The 16751-nt window shown below is 45.9% G+C and overlaps 1 protein-coding gene across 1 annotated transcript in view; it reads right to left on the bottom strand.

Moving 5' to 3' along the window:
- The window catches only part of GALNT9 (polypeptide N-acetylgalactosaminyltransferase 9), a 699106-nt gene that overhangs the window by 540052 nt on the left and 142303 nt on the right, over window positions 1-16751 (bottom strand). The window contains exon 2 of the mRNA XM_039505453.1: window positions 15170-15272. The gene's annotated coding sequence lies outside the window, so the exon portion shown is untranslated. The remainder of the gene's footprint in view (window positions 1-15169; window positions 15273-16751) is intronic.

Genomic DNA, 16751 nt, shown 5'->3' on the forward strand with positions numbered 1-16751 from the left:
CTCAACTCCATGGGTGAAGAGGTTCTGAGAAAAGAACCTGTGCTGTTCTGATGGCAAATTTGGGTGGAAGGGGTAAGTTGGAGCGACCGAACGGGGTGAGGTGCAATCCACCTGAGGACTCCCTGAATGTCAGCACTAGAAGGGATGGTGCAGGGCTGAAGGAGCCAGCTCTCCACAGATCCTCCAGCCTTAGCCTTCGCATACGGGTGATGATGTGGTGGGGCACTAGGCTTGTGGAGTCTAATGTGGCTGGACCCACTCCTGAGCCTCCTGTCATTCTGCAGCCTGAAGAGGCTTGCTCCCTACGATGCAGCCTTATTGCCTTGTTGCTCGGAAAGATCAGACAAGTGCTGTGGAACGGCCCAAGCACTGACACTGGCTAAATGCTGTCACCAAGCCAACAGCAGAGTCAGCAGGGGCTAAAGAAAAGAGCAAATGTTTGTAATCGGAGCTGTAGCAAACTCACTGGTTCCTTGCTAAGCCCTAAGAAAAACACAGAGATGAAAATTGGCTCCTGCTCTTTTTAGTGGGCACTGGAAATGCCTTGGCTCTGTGCAAACCAATCATGTTTACATAGCCTCCAGAGTCCTCACTGCATTCATTCTGTAAGCGGCTTCTATTGACAAGCAGCAGGGAATGAGATCTCCATCCATGAAAACCTATGATGTCAGGGTTAATTAATCCCACCCAAGGTGACATGGCTGGTAGCAGCCACTGCCTCTCCCCATAGGGAGAAGCTATATATAGATCCATGACATGATGAGACGTATCAATCATGGCGCAAAGAAAATAAAAAGGCACTTTGATTTTTCAGCAAATTCTACTTTGAGATCCCAGGAAGGCTGGCCAGCTGAAATGGTGCATGAAAGTCGACTACTGTGCAAAATGTATTTTCAGACACAGCATTTACAAGCAATTTCAACCTTGAAAGAGGGGACTGTTAGAAGATCTGTGTCTTTAAACGGGGAGATTTCCTTATTTGTAGAGATTGCAGCTGTGCACAAATGCCAGTGGTTCTGTCTCCCGAGGAGGTGCATGAACTTTTTCGTCTGTTTCAGTCCTCATAAGTCATCTACCCCTGATTTAACTTGCAAATCTGTCTAAACCCCAAACTCAAAGCAAAACTAAGCCAAACTTTCCGCCAAAGTCACACAAAGCTGCAAGTTTCCCATCATTTATGACAGGAAACTGTAAATCAACTCTGGTTTGCCCCAAAATGTCCTCAAACCCGAGTGAACTTTTTAGCTATTCATCCGAGTTTCAAATACAGAACAGCCCTGAGCTAAGTCAGTCTCCTGTGGTATCATGCTCGATGATGAACGCTTTCGACAGCTCTGGTGGAAATGGCCTGGGGGTCTCAGAAAGTTTGGGTCTTCTTCCTCACTAGTCACCGGACCATAAGCGCAATGCACACTGCCCAGGAACGTTGTCCAGTACCTTCTAGTGGTACTGCCAGGAATGAATGGATGGGGTTGGACAATACAACAGCATCCATTTTATGTAACACAGTATTATTGTTATTTAATTTTTGTACTCTAGTGGCACCTAGAGGCCCCAGTGTGCTAGGGGCTGTATACAGACATCAGGAAAAGGCAGCCCCTGCCCCCAAATGCTTCCAATCCAAGTATAAGACAAGAGACAACAGATAGTTACAGGAAGAAGACAAGGGGCACAACAGGTAGTAACATGATGATTATATAATAAGCAGGGGTCCCAGTGTAACCCCTTGAGGAATGTGTGTTTCAGGTCCTCCTCTGTGCCTGATCTACAGCGGATAGGAGGAGTCTGTAACAGCCCTCTCTAGAGAGGGTTGGCTCTTTAGCGCCACCTATTGCAACAGGTACCGTTAACTCTGGAGGTTCCAGATTCAATCCCAGATATAGCAGCCAATCGCTTCAGTGGGGATTTGACTCCGGTGGGCCTCAGGGCCTTGAGACTCACCTCCCATGAAGGGGTGGGATCTATAACACCAATTTACCAGTGGGCTCCATCTGCCTAACCATTCTCCTTAGACATCATGGCAGAGGAGAGATTCGAAGGAAGATGATGATGTTAATAGACCCTGTTAGGAGTCTTAGACCCAAAGGCAATGGCAACTCTTGTTAAAATGGAGGTGTGAGCTACTGCACATTCTTCTGTGCCCAACAGTCGGAGCAGCTGAGGCCTGTAAAGAGAGGCACTCACAGGAGCAGCCTGGTCAGACCATGCAGTCCATAAGGAGAGTGTAGCGTTGAAGGGGTCTCCTAGGAGCTGAGAGCTGGACCAAAGCTGTGTGTGAAGCACTCAGGACATGGGGCTTGGCATGGTCTCTGGAAGGAAGCGGTCTGTGGTTGGCTGAGAGTTGGGGTGAATCTCTAGACAGAGGCAGAAGCTCAGAATAGCATCTCCTTCAGACAGGTTGGTTGTTTCTCTCCTATGAGCTTCCTGTGAAAGGGAACTGCCTGTATGCAACTTGTCACCATCTCTGTTCAAGGAAGCGAGGTCGTGGCCATTTTGTAACTAAACAAATTCCACTACGAAAATACCCAACTCTGCCTCACCGATCTCTGCTCCAATCAGGTAACTGACCTGCTGCAAAGCACCAATTTTGGCCAAGGGGGAAACAGCGTAAAATTGATTCATCAGCCCTGACAACTGAAGTCCTCGATTTATCCACAGAACAGCTAAAGGGTTGGCAGAATAAGTTCCCTAGCACTGTCCTGCCATATGGGCCTCATCCTTGGCCTGCGGGTGAGAATAACAACAACTAGCACTTTTCATCAGGAGCTGAAAGAGCTTTACAAGGGAGCCAGTGTCATTATCCTCATTTTACACAAAGAAGTGAAGCAGCTTGCCCAAGGTCACTTACCAGGGGCTAGAACCCGGGTCTCCTAGCCTAATATTCTATCCACTAGTCCATACTGCTGCTCATCCTGTGCATAGCATTTATACGGTCTTCAAACCCATCTGCTGAGCTTGCCAGCTAAATGCTAATCCTGCCAGTGCTTTTCATCTCCAATTTTTCAGCCAATTTGTGTGCTCCTGTAGGTGGCACAAAAACATAGCTGTGACATTGGGAATTGCTCTCTCCCCTCCTTGCCCCTCAGCAGATGCTCTTATAAAAAAAAAGTCTAGGGAAAGGCCCAAATGGCTGAGTTCAGTAATGACATAGTGCAGGTGCCGCAGGGATCTGTCAGTGACAAACATAGGCGAGGAGATTGTATGTTTATGCCGAACATACGCTGTGAGAAAATACAGACCCCCATTGGTACAGTGCTTGGCTGAAGTCACGCTAAGACAGCCCATGTATCAGTACAGTTTGACAGCTGTGTATTATTTAAGGCAGGTTTTCCAACCAGGTAGACATTTACAAATCAAAATAACTGTCATCGGTGTTGTCTGAATGCAATTTTTGGCGTGTTTTCTCCTCTGCTTTTCCCTATTATTAACAACCCCCCAGCCTCTCCTTGTCAATCTCCAGCTCCAAGGATATTCCTGCCACTAAATTACAGCCTTCTGAGTGGGGAAAGGCTGCCCAGTAGATGGCACCTTTATCAAGCTATTATTGGATCACGGAAAACCAACACATTCGATAAACCCAAGCCATGAGTGCACAAGACAGGGTAATTGAGATTCTGCTCTAGCCAACACCATCTTCAGGACACAAAACCAGAGAGGCCCAGGGCTGCTGCTGCTAGCAGGTCTCTTTGGGGAGGCCCGGCAGCATAAGTGGCCTTTTGCTGAAAGCTGATAATGTGACTGCATGAGCGGGAACAGGCAGAAGTTCAAATGGCAGCCCCACGCGTAGGGGGCTGGGAATTTCTGTGACTCCATTCACACGCAGGCTAAGCTGCATCTGGAACTTAGCATTTGTCTTGGTTTTGCACCATTTTTCTGAAGCAAAGTCTGAGATTTTAGTCTGGTGTCTTTCAAGCTACTTAGTTTTTGTGTTCGAGTGGCACTTACAGGCCCTGACTGATATTGGGGCCCCACTGCCCAGACACACAGTAAGACGCAATCCCCGCCCCAACCAGACTGCAGTCTAAGTAGACATGACCAGCAAAGGGGAGAGGGAAAATGACATGACCGGGGTCTGTGGCAGTGGCAGGAAGAGAACTCAGGTTTCCTAAGCCCCAACCCAGTTCCCCGTCCCCTAAAATGCACCATGCCCCCCTACACAGGCCCATTAGGGTTATTTCAACAATTGTGGTTGTCTCTTATGTGGCCACACTGGGTGGGGCAAGGGAGCAGAGGCCGCAAAAGGGCCAGTCAGAATTGTAGTCTCTGTGCTTGAAGGAAAAGCAGGGCCTGCTGCCAGGCTCCAATCAGCCACAAGGAGACAGGGAAGAACAGGCAGCAGGTGTGACCCCACCTGCCGCTGGCCAACTGAGCACCTGCAGGGAGGGGAGTGGACCACACATTTTAGAGGATGTTGACATCTACCCTCCCCGCAGCACAACCGGGGAGTTCAGCTGGTCCTGTGCCCCTCTGAAACAGAGCACCTCGCCGTGCTCCCTTTGGGGCAGCGGGCACTGCACTGCCTCTGTGACTCAATAGCACATCCTAGCCCTTTAGGAGTGTCTCTCAGAATATGAGGTTGATTCTGTGTCTAATTTGCTGCTGAGGGAAGGCGAGATCACAGGCCTGGCCTTTGCTTTAGGTGCAGTGTGCTGTGAAGACCATCGCCCAGTTTTACTTCACCTTTAAGTGATCGAAAGCCCTAGAGACAGACGTCCTCTGTGTGACTACAGAATAGGTATGAGACAGGCGGGACAAACCTTCCCACACTGTACATTATCCCTGACCTAGAAGGTAGAGTGTTTAGTTCAGTTTCCAAGCACATCCAGGCCCTGGCTTTTCTACTATGGCACCCAACAAGGATGCTGGTTAATACCACCTGAGCGCTAGCAGCCAGACTGAAGCTATCAACTCATTGTACAAAGGCCAACAAACAGGCCTCCAGCTTTTCAATCACAACAGAGCTGGGCTGGACTTGACCCAACAAACTAACACTGAAAAGCATCACCTAGCCCCAGAACTACCTTTACTTTTAAATTGGGCTGTGATGCTGAAGAGGAATGGCAATAGGAAGTCCTTAGATAGTAGATAAGGCCCACAGACAGCTGCTTAGATATTGCGGCGGGGAAGGCTACAGAAAAACACTTTAGATAGATAGAAGCAGGACAGTGCTAGATATTGAAACTTCTCTATCTCATCTATTACATCACTAATCACCCCCTCCAGGCTTCTTCACTGATCAAGTGTGTCACGCCAGCTTGTTTTTAAGAGGTGAGACATAAAAAGCTAAACTAGGTTAAGAGATAAGGTGGGTGCAATAATATCTTTTATTACCAACTTCTGTTGAGGAGAGAGACAAGCTTTTGAGCCACACAAAGCTCTTCTTCTCTACCAACAGGGGAAGTTGGTCCAACAAAAGATATTACCTCACCCACCTTGTCTCTTTAATAACCTGGGACCTATACAGCTACAACTATACTACATACAAATTAGGGTAAGGGCATGTAAACGTGATGGGCCCAGTACAAGAACCCTAGGTAGCTCAGAAGCCAAAGGTGGCATGGAGAGAGATGGGATGAGATCTGAAATTGCAGCCATTGAGTCATGAAACATTTTCAAGGTTGGGTTATCTTTAAGAAAAATGCCTAACATTAAACAGACAGTATAATTTTCCCTTTAAGTCTGATTCATTTTTAGTGCTCCAGACACACAGAAAAATGAGGCCTGGTGGGATTGTGGTTCACAGCCAGCTTCTCATGTGGTGAAAATGAAGGCAAATGAAATAAGCACCTGAGATTTAAAAATAGAGGACCAGACCCACAGGTATGGGAGCAAGCTTCGCACATCCAGGGAAGAGGGTACAGGAGGCTTTCCACCACCTTTTGGCTTTCTCTTACTCCTTCAATCCTGGAGCAGCAGGGGCCTGGTTTAAGTCCACAGCACTAAGGGTTGATAAGGGGCTGTTGTGAAATTAGAGGATCATCTACAGGAGGGAAACAACAAATTAAGCCACTCCAGTGCCACAAAGGGGATGGGGTGGGACCAAGCACCTGGCCCTGGAATGTTGGCGTATGATTCAGTGATCTGTATCCATGGTGCATTCCTTCCACATCCTTGGATAATACTGCCCCGGGCTGAACATTTTCCAACATAATCTCGTGCTTTAGGATTTGAGCTGATCTGGGGGTCAGGAGGAAACTTCTCCTATGGGCAGATTGCCCCATAACTGCCTGCTGGGGGTCTCTGGCACTTTAGACTGAAGCAGCTAGTACTAGCACTGTTGGAGCATACTGGACTAGATGGACCCTGGATGTTGTCCAGTCCAGCAATTCATATGGAAATCTATTAAAGAGCAAATGAAGCTGAATGCTCTGTTCTACCATAGTGGTCTTTTTCCCAGCTGTTGGGTGTCTTTTGGTCAAAACTACAAGTGTGTTTCTGCTGGGTGTCAAATGCAGCCAGCATACGACACCACACTCGGCCTCCTTTACTCTGGGCTGGGCTCACAAAGAAAACAGAAAGAAGAGTTTTGCCTCTAAATATGAGAGGCATGCCTATGCCAAGAGACTGAGGTGTTAGGGGCTGTGCATCCCTCTGCCTGCTCACTCAGGTGTTGCTAACCCAATTGGAAAGCACAGCAGAGTGCAAAACATAATTTCTTCTTCCGTTGGCGTATTTCTCGGGAGGCTGACATGAAGTGTCATGACAGCTCCATGTGCTCAGTCAGATAACTTTATAGCACACACAGACTATGGGGGCGAAAAGTCAGGAGCCCTGCCAGCATACCTGCTTCCTAAGCCCAGACTGACTAAGCGCTCCACACACAAGCATGGTCCCTATCTCCTTTACTACCAGTGGTACTGATAACACTTTGCATGTACATAGCTCCAGTCACCTGAAGATCTCAAAGCCTTCTAAATAAATATTAAAAGCATTCTTAGCACCCTGGGGAAGAAGCGAATGAGCATGGTGGGATCACTTCAGCCACCACTGACATGCAGCAGTTCAGCATCATGACTCAATACTTTAAGACAGGAGGAATCTCACAAAGGGAGTTTAGGAGTTGATCCTGAGCAGGCTGGCCCCGATCCAGCAAAGCACGTGTTTCACTGTAAGCACACACATGGTCTCATTGATGTCAAATGTAATAAGTGGGATCTAATTACAGTTCGGGCGAATACTCCAGTTCTGTGTGCCCCTCAAGACAGCCACCGCACTGTCTCAGCACAGAGCCACCAGCAACCCCTGGCCAACCCCAAACATTCAAAAATCATGAGTCAGGTCTCCCCCCAAAAATCATAGATTAAAATAAACCAGGCAAATTAATGGTGACGCGGAGTGTGTGGGGGGGTGTCTCTCTGTGTGCCTTCTGGACTCTGAGCCTTCACACCAGGCTCCCCTTTTCAAGCTTTTCTCCACAACCATGAAAGCTAGAAATTTGCTTTTAAATCTAGATCAGTGAAAGCTGAGATTTTCAAACACGCGACTCTAGGAGCTGGAGCATTAAGAAGGATACCAATATTGAGAGACTCAAAGTTACAAGAGTTGGCTACGCTGCATCCGAATGTTTTTTGCTGGTTTCTCAACCCCGCACTAGCCAGATCCAGCCCTGCTTAGGACAGGAAAGTGCATAGGGTCAGAGCACATAATGTGGCTTCTGGTTCATGGAAGCATGAAAATCAACAGTGCTTTAAGCTGGAGAACCACCTTGGGTACAAAGCATGGAGCTGAACCCACCAGACTTCCCTTTCAGCCAGATCTGATCTCCTGTCCTGTCAGAAGAGGGTGGGGGAGGGAGGAGATGATTCTGCCCTCAGAATTCTGTGAGGGTGAGGGACTTGTAACTGAGGCAGAATTTGGCCTGTAGCTTTTTAAAATGGAGGCCAGCTTTCACAGGCCAGGCCAACTGTGCGTTTGAACCTCTCAGGGCTCATCAGCATGCTGCAGCCAGCAGTTGGAGTTTATTTTGGAATCAGTAGTGTGTACAGAGGCTCTCCCCTGTGTTTTGCTGCATAGCTGCACAAGAGCAAAACCTTGTGATAATAAGGCTGGGTTTTGCCTGGAGTCCCTTTTTCTCCCAATGTATTTCCAACAGAGGAATAACAACAACAAAAAATTCCTCCTAAGCCAGTGATCACCAGAAGAACATGCAGTACTGTAGAAGCATTATACCAACCCCTTCACTGATGTTGGGACATGCCTGTGTCCTGAAATCAGTTACCCATTAGACAGCTCTTCCAAGGAATACAGTATGTTGGGATCAGACCAGTTTGGTAGAGATAGAGGCAGGTGCAGGGTATAGGAAATATGTGGTACATCAAAATGCACCAGCTGAGAAGTTAATGGGTACAATGAAGCCTTTGGTGTGAAATTCACGTCTGTGCAGAAGACCAACACAAGGCCTATGTGCCATTTAAGCTCTTACAATAGGGCTTAAGTGGAATTTAAGTGGTACACTGGCCTTCTGGTCTCCCTCGGCAAGAGATGAGTATTCCCCCAGCTATCACTTTAAAAAGTACATGAGATCAAGGGAGTTTTAAAAGTATAAAGAATGTTCCTTAGTGAACTTTTTGGTATTTAAGTAACACAAACAGCTAGGAAAGTCACAGCGAGAGCTGGTGCAGTACACCCTCAACTCACACAACCATGGGGAAAAACCAGGCAGTAGGTTAAGTGCAGAGTGCCAGTCCTATTATTATCATCATCATCATCATCATCTATATTACAGTCGTACCTAGAAGGCCTCACTGAACCACACTGGCCACAGCTGAGGCACAGCCAATCCAGGTTTCTGGTTTAAATTCAGTTCAGTAGCTGGATTCGGCTTCAAACCCCTGTTCCCCAAATTGCGTGTGTGTGTTTAGATCTGGGGACTTGAGTCCAGGCTTAGCTCTAATTGGGGGAGATGGAGAGAGACACAGACATATTTTAAGGCAAGAAGGGATGACTGCAATCATCTCATCTGACCTCCTGCCTAGCCCAGGGTGGAGAATTTCAATCCCATTATTCTGGCATCAAGTCTGTAACTTTTGGTTCAGCTAGCGCATATTTTTAAGACAGCCTTCCAATCTTGATTAAAGACAGCAAATAATAGAGGATCCATGACATCCCAAGGTTAATTGTTCCAATGTTATCTCTCTCTCTCTCTCTCTCTCTCTCTCACACACACACACACACACACACACTTGTATCTGCCTTTTCATATGTTTCATATGTTTTCTTTTCTGTTCAAAATGCTTTGTCATTTATTTTTAAAATAAAAAAGATTAGACTTTGTTACACCATGAATAAGATTACCACCTACAGCTGCACGAGCAAGGATAAAAATTGATAAGGGCTACTCACTGTCATGATTCAGGGCATAAGTTGATCACCAGCTGGAATCAGGAAGAAATCTCTCCCCATAGTCTATAGTACTATGCAGTTCAGTGCACCATGTCTTTTTTCTCAGGCATCTGTTACTGGACGCTATCAGAAATGGATGGACCCTTCGTCTGTCCCAGTCTGGAAATTCTCAGATTCACAATAATACCTAACTCTGTAGTTAAAGGGCTGATCATTACCAGACAGGAAAAGACTGGAATAATTTCATATTTGCTATCTGAGAAGCTGATTCAAACCCTAGTGAAGTCAATTACATTTATTAAATCATGTTTATTACAGTAGTGCCTTGGACTAACCAAGAATGGACCCCCGTTGTACTAAGCACTGTTCAAACAGAGTAGTAGACAGCCCTACCCTGATGAGCTTATAATCGAAATAGATAAGACAGACACAGGGACAGAACATGACTTCCATCGACTTCAGCAGGTTTTGGCTCAAGCCCTAAAAAGCTAAGATTTTTCAGAAGCAACTTGGTGATTTTAGATGTTCACCCTGATGCTTTTTTAAAGGGCTTGGTTTTCAGTTGGTGATGAGCTCCCATATCCTGAACATCAGGCCCCTTTTTGAGCATCTCCAGTTGGGCATCCAAAAAGGAGGCACCCCAAAATCACCAGTGACTTATGAAAATCATGCCTTGAATGTTAAGCCCCGACTATCATGTATCCCAGCCCTGATCCCCTGCTATTAATCATTAAAGAGAAAGCATGAGAGAAAACATCAAACCTTTCCAGAGAGTCTTTCAACCAATTCCCACAAGGCCACTGCTGCCTCCATTTTATCAGTTATAGTTGTTATAATCATTAATAATTATCAGATTAAGCTCCACGTGGAAGTACTTCTAAAGAGGAAGGATAAAGTCATTGCCAGATTTGGATCAAACTCCTAAATGACTTTGTGAACTTGTGTTACACCAGCGTACCTCTGACAGCAAGGGAAAAAACCCTGCTTGACTTTGTCGAAGTAATTTTATTAACTTCAACTGGCTCTGTGCGCTGACAAAGTGACAGAATACTGGGGAATATTCCTGTGTGTGTTTAGTACATCTTTGGCAGGTGTCAAGGTACATTCTCTGCCTTGTCACTCACCGCGGTGCCCTTTAGATAGTTATTATTTCATGTAATTATGATTATTACATGCTGATACACCACCCTTATGAATCGCCTCTGGTTGCTGTCACTCACTGGAATTTGATGCGTAAGGCTGAGTTGTCAGGAAGGAACTGCAGGGTATGAAATTGGCGCATTTCATTATTTAAAAAAATTAAATATACCCAGCCATTTGGGGTTGTTTTTTTTTGCTGGTCATCCCATTACGTTCCCTGAATGTGCTCAGTGAAACAGAAACTCTCCGGGAGTATGGAGAGAATAATTTGCTATGAAGCTTCCACTCTAGCCCCACCAGACATAAAACAGTGTAAAAATAAACAGCAACATGAAGTCACCACGATAAAGAAAGAGAAAATAACAGGTATGTCCTGTAACTAGTTCTGCATTATATCTCCTGTATTGCATTCTTTTCTAGAAACATTTGCTCTCCTCCTGTGCTTTTGGCTTAGTTTGCTTCTAAATTACTCCATGGCTACATTGTTACTCCCAGCATATGGTAGTTGGTGGCAATACGCATGAAGTGACCCCAGAAAGTGCACCATGGATGCAGAAGGCAAATGAAAGTTTCAGAGCATGCACAAGCACTTTGCAGAAAATTGCATTGTGAATTAGAACATAAGAATGGCCATACAGAGTCAGAGCAATGGTCCATCTAGCCCACTATCCTGCCTTTTGACAGTGGCTGCTTCCAGATGCTTCAGAGGGAATGAACAAAACAGGGTAATTTCAAATGAGCCATCCCCAGCTTCTGGCAGTCGAAGGTTTAGGGACACCCTGAGCATGGGATTGTGTCCTTGACAATCTTGGCTAATAGTTCACTGTGGCTAGGTCCATCAAGGTTTATCTAATTCTTTTTGAACCCAGTTATACTTTTGGCCTTCACAACACCCCGTGGCAATGAGTTTCACAGATGGATTGCGTGTTGCGTGAAGAAGGAATTCCTTTTGATTGTTTTAAACCTGCTGCCTATTCATTTCATCACGTGACCCCCTAGTTCTTGTGTTACGTGAAGGGGTAAATAACAATTCCTTATCCACTTTCTCCACACCAGTCATGATTTTATAGGCCTCTATCACATCCCCCCGCAACAGAAGTCTTTTCTATGCTAAACAGTCCCAGTCTTTTTAAGCTTTTCCTGTACAGAAGCTGTGCCAAATCCCTCACAATTTTTGTTACCCTTCTCTATACCTTTTCCAATTTTAATATATCTTTTTTTGAGATGGGGCGACCAGAACTGCACCCAATATTCAAGGTGTGGGAGTACCATGGATTTATACAGTGGCTTGTACTGGATCTCGCTGTCTCCTTAAAAATCTAGACTCCAGCTGCCTGGATTCCAGTAGGCCTCCAGAGAGCCAAATAAAGAATTTCAGATTTGCAATATACTGAAACCAGCCAGGTCCATCCATAAGGAAACCCCTTTCTTTCCAGCCATGCACAGTGAGGCTCCTTTAGTGGGCATGCACAGTATATTAACTGCCAATCATTCCGGCTCCGCAATCTTTCACCCAAACAAAGAAAGGATGACCTTGAGGTTAAGACACTGGATTAGGATTGGGTTCTATTCCGACCTCTGCAGCAGACTCTGTGACTTTCAGGCAAGCCACTTAGACCCAGAGCCTCAGAAGGTATTTATGCTCTTAACTTCCATTGAGATCAGATGGATGGATTTGATTTAACACACACACACAATGGAAGTTAACAGCCTAAATACCTTGGAGGATCTTCTAGGCCTTAATCCATCACTGCCCCACCTGTAAAATGGAGATGAAAATCCATAAAGCTTCCTTTTGTTTGTCTTGTCTATTTAGATTGTGAACTCTTTGGAGCAATGACTAGATTATTTGTGTGCAACGTGTGTAACCCAATGGGGCTATGATCTCGGTTGAGGCCACCAGGTGCAATACAAATAACACATTCACATGTTCAATTGATCACAGGTGCCTAACACTTAGGGTGACCAGACAGGAAGTGTGAAAATTCAGGACAGGGGGTGGGGGGTAATAGGTGCCTATATAAGACACAGCCTCAAATATCAGGACTGTCCCTATAAAATTGGGACATCTGGTCAGCCTACTAACACTCCACATGGCATTCAATTTCCATAAAGAGACATTCAAAATTAGAAACAGATCAATATCCACAATCTTTCCATGACAGCTGAGCAAATAATCTGTCATGATTCATTTCTTTGACAAATTTCACTTTTTCTGTTGGCAAGTTGTGTATTAACAGATAGAGATTCTCTCAAACGGAATTGTTTTTCCAACACTTTTTGCCAAGGGATTCTGAAAATAACTCTCAGGCCCATTCCTGAAGACAGCCTCTTGCAACAGCACCCATCCACCTATCTGGAGCTCATAACAGGATCAGGATCTTTATCTGTTGATGGCTCAAGACCAACTCTTTGTGATTATTCAATATGCAAAATATGAGCTGTTTTTATTGGACACGTGACATAGTTCTGTTCTCTGATTGGATTAACTCTTAGAATCAGGTTTCCAGTGTGAACACCCATAATTCTACAGTCATAATTCACTTTGGGTGGATATTCTACAGTATTTGCTCTTCCAATTAATATTCCTGCCCAGGAACTCAGTAGAATGTACGCAGAATATTAGCAAATGGGACAAAGTGAATTTGTTTCAAAATTCACATAAATTTTAAGGAAACTTTCTTGCAGCATTTGCCCATCTCTACGCCAGCCCACCCCCAATAAAATTCTTCCCCTTCAGCTCATTCATCCCATTCCTCGGGCAAAGCTTGGAGAATAGCTAGGTCATGTGTTATATAACATAAGTGAAAAGATTCACTTGTTGAAATTCACATAAGTCGTCTTTTGTAACATGATTGCCATAAAGTCTATTTTCATCTGGAAGGATGCTGAAGTGCACTATTACTATGCCAGAGATAGAAAACACAGAGAGATAAATCATTTCACCCGTCACTGAAATATGGGATGGCAACTAGCTAGCAACACGACACAGACTCAAAGGGCTGAAGTGGGAATACAGATGCCATATGAAATTGCAGGAAGAATTTAAGCAAGCAAAAAATCCAGACTCGAATACTGCCAGGACACAGCTCCTCTTGCAGAAAGAGCCTTAGGATTTTCAATGACCACAAACGGGGAGGGACTTTAGCTTTAAGCAGGTTCCACTTGCTGTGAGGGCCAGATCCTCACAGATGTAAATCACTGAAGTCAGTGGAGCTGTATTTATTTACACCAGCTGATGATCTGGCCTGAAACAGGTTGGCAGGAGATGGGGGGATAAGGTAGTAGGGGGAATGATCTACTCAAAAGGGTCCTGTGCTGGGACTTGGGAACGGACTTAAGGGTTTTGCTAAGCATGTTGACCTCAGACAGATTTGGGATGTCTGGCCACATCTGGTGGGCAAATACTGGCTCATTTTCTGAGATGAAACTCATCTGGCTGCATCATCCACAAAGAATAAGACCCTGGTTGAGATCATGGTGGCCCGTTTCCATTCACTGAGCTGTAGCCCATGGAGCAGGCCTGGCCTACAGCTCTCTCTATATTTTCTGCCAGTGCTGTTCTTTTGAAAGCCCCACAAAGGAAGCACAATGGAGAGATGGCAAGATACGCACACTAAGGGGACAAGACATCCTGGTGGTGGCAGAGATGGCCTGCAATGGAAAGAGTTTCCATAGATAGCCTGTGGGATAGTCCAAAGGGGAAGTAGTCTTCTCACCCCAGTAAGCACACTCGCATGCTTACAGAGAGATCCCACTTCGGTGTGTATGCCAGAGATTGGCTGGCCCAGAAGAAATTTTCTGGAGGTGACTAGGGTGACCAGATGTCCCACTTTTATAGGGACAGTCCCAATTTTGGGTCTTTTTCTTATATAGGCTCCTATTACCCCCCACCCCCGTCCTGATTTTTCACACTTGCTGTCCGGTCACCCTAGAGGTGACTGACCCAGTGAACTCATGGATCCCCTACCACAGATAAGTCAATGGGTCACCCGGGAGTTTGAACCAGAAGACAAAAGGAGCCTAACGTGTTACCTTGCCTGCTTGGTTTTACATTTCACCTCCCTAGATCATATTCAGCTTCCACAGCACGTGCTTTTAATATTAAAAGGTCTCTCCCACTGCTGTTGTTGACACTCCCTGAATCGACCCATTCGTCTTTGTTCCACAGACATCCATAGCCACCCCGAGCCCTAGCAAACACTGACAAAGATTACAGGTTTCCACTGCAGTTAAAGGTTTCCATTAAGTCTAATGTTTTCAGCTTCAGGAAGCTTTCTGGCCTAAGAAATAAGTCAGACTGAACCTGTGTAAACACATGTGAGCATGCCTGGGGCTGGTCAGTCCAAGGCATGTGCCCTGTGTGTGGCTACATAGGGCCTGGACCTTTTGAGGAACCCATTTTATTAGCACCTCCTCCCACATGAGCCCTGAATATACCCAACACTTTGCGTCAAACCATGGACTGATGCAACCTTGAAAGATGATCTGTGAGAGAGCAGACCCCTCCCACTTGACCCTACTGCCAGCTGGTAACTCTTACGCCAGCTATGCCCTGCCGCCACCACCCCTCCGTCCCCTTAACAACAAGTATCCTTGAAACACTGTTCCTAAGCCCTCCCAACCTCCAGATGTGGTGCAAGGGTTACTGAAGTCTACCTGCGGCTCAGCACGTCTCACTGCTTACCTGGCTCCCAGCTCCTAGGGCCAGCCTCGTGCCTGTATGTTTATTTCACGGAGACGCAGGAGAATTCCAGCTCCGCTTCAGCGGCGGTGAGGTCAGCTCAGCTCTGTAAGGGCAAGACGGATTGATAATTAAATCCACTATTGAGATATTCACATGCTGCTCCCCTGCCATTTAAGCATACATAAAACATTTTATTATTCCGCTGATTTAGGAACCTGATTTAAATATTAGAGTATTAAAGTGATACTTAATTAGTTGTCTGAATGTTCTGTCTTTTATCAGTGTTGACAGATCTTAATTATAGCAGGGCCTGTGAAAGCTGATAGAACAGCTGATGGCAGCAGTACCACCAGGAATACTAAAGTGTCTCAGAGTTACTTGTCTATTTTCCCTCATCTCTCTCTTGCTCCAGTCTTCAGGCATGTTCTGGAGTCCTTGTGATGACTTGGCAAGTGGTGACATTGTCTCAGCCAAGTCTGAACACTCTCAAGGACATTAGGAACTGGGAGCCTTGAAAGGGTGGAAACCATAATAATCCACAGGCCCAGATTTTAAAATAGAGGCTGAGCTAATGACAGAGAGGATTTCCCCCTTAATTATTTTCCCATCTGGTTAATAAATTAGACAGACAGACGGGGCAGCATTTTCAGAAGTCTCTTAAGTCACTTAGGCACTTTTAAGTCCCATTATCAAAAGTGACTTAGGCTCAATGGCTCCTAAGTGACTAGGCACTTTTGAAAATGCATTTTTGAAATTTTTACCCAAGGAGCGGCTCTATGTATTTTACCGCCCTAAGCACAGCAGTCAGGCAGCTTTCGGCGGCACACCTGTGGGAGGTCCGCTGGTCACTCAGACTCGGCGGCACGCCTGTGGGAGGTCCGCCGGTCACGCGGACTCGGCGGCATGCCTGCGGGAGGTCCGCCGGTAATGCGGATTTGGCAGCATGACTGCGGGAGGTCCGCCAGTCCCGCGCCTTTGGTGTACCCACCGCCGAATTGCTGCCAAAGCCGTGGGACCGACGGACCTCCCGCAGGCAAGCTGCCGAAGGCAGCCTGACTGCCACCTTCATGGCGACCGGCAGGCCGCCCCCCGTGGCTTGCTGCCCCAGGCATGCGCTTGGAGCGCTGGTGCCTGGAGCCACCCTTGGGTCGAGCTATGGCTACTAACTTGCTGCATGGAGGGAATACTATCTCTTGCAACAGACCTACAGGGCCGTGAGAGGAACAATGTACCTTAATCTCCCACTTATGCTAGGCCACGATCCAGTCCTTAATAGGTAGGATGATATTGGCTTAGGTTAACAAATTTGTACACGTTACATGGAGTTTGCATATGACATTTTTATTTTTTTTTAAATGGAGAGTATACAAGATGGAAGCAAAATGCTTTAGCCATGACTTAAAAGAAAAATTGCCTAAAGTTATTCTCCCAAATCCATATTTAGGCACTGAAAAAATATGGCCTGATTCTCAGAAGTGCTGAGCACGCAGTTGTTCCCTGCGACATAAAATATAGACTTAGACTAACTTTAGAAAGCCAATTTTGAAAATCTTCTGTTAGTTAGGTTAAATTGTCCATATTG

This window comes from Mauremys reevesii, linkage group 18, assembly GCF_016161935.1.
Source record: "Mauremys reevesii isolate NIE-2019 linkage group 18, ASM1616193v1, whole genome shotgun sequence".
Taxonomy (NCBI): domain Eukaryota; kingdom Metazoa; phylum Chordata; order Testudines; family Geoemydidae; genus Mauremys; species Mauremys reevesii.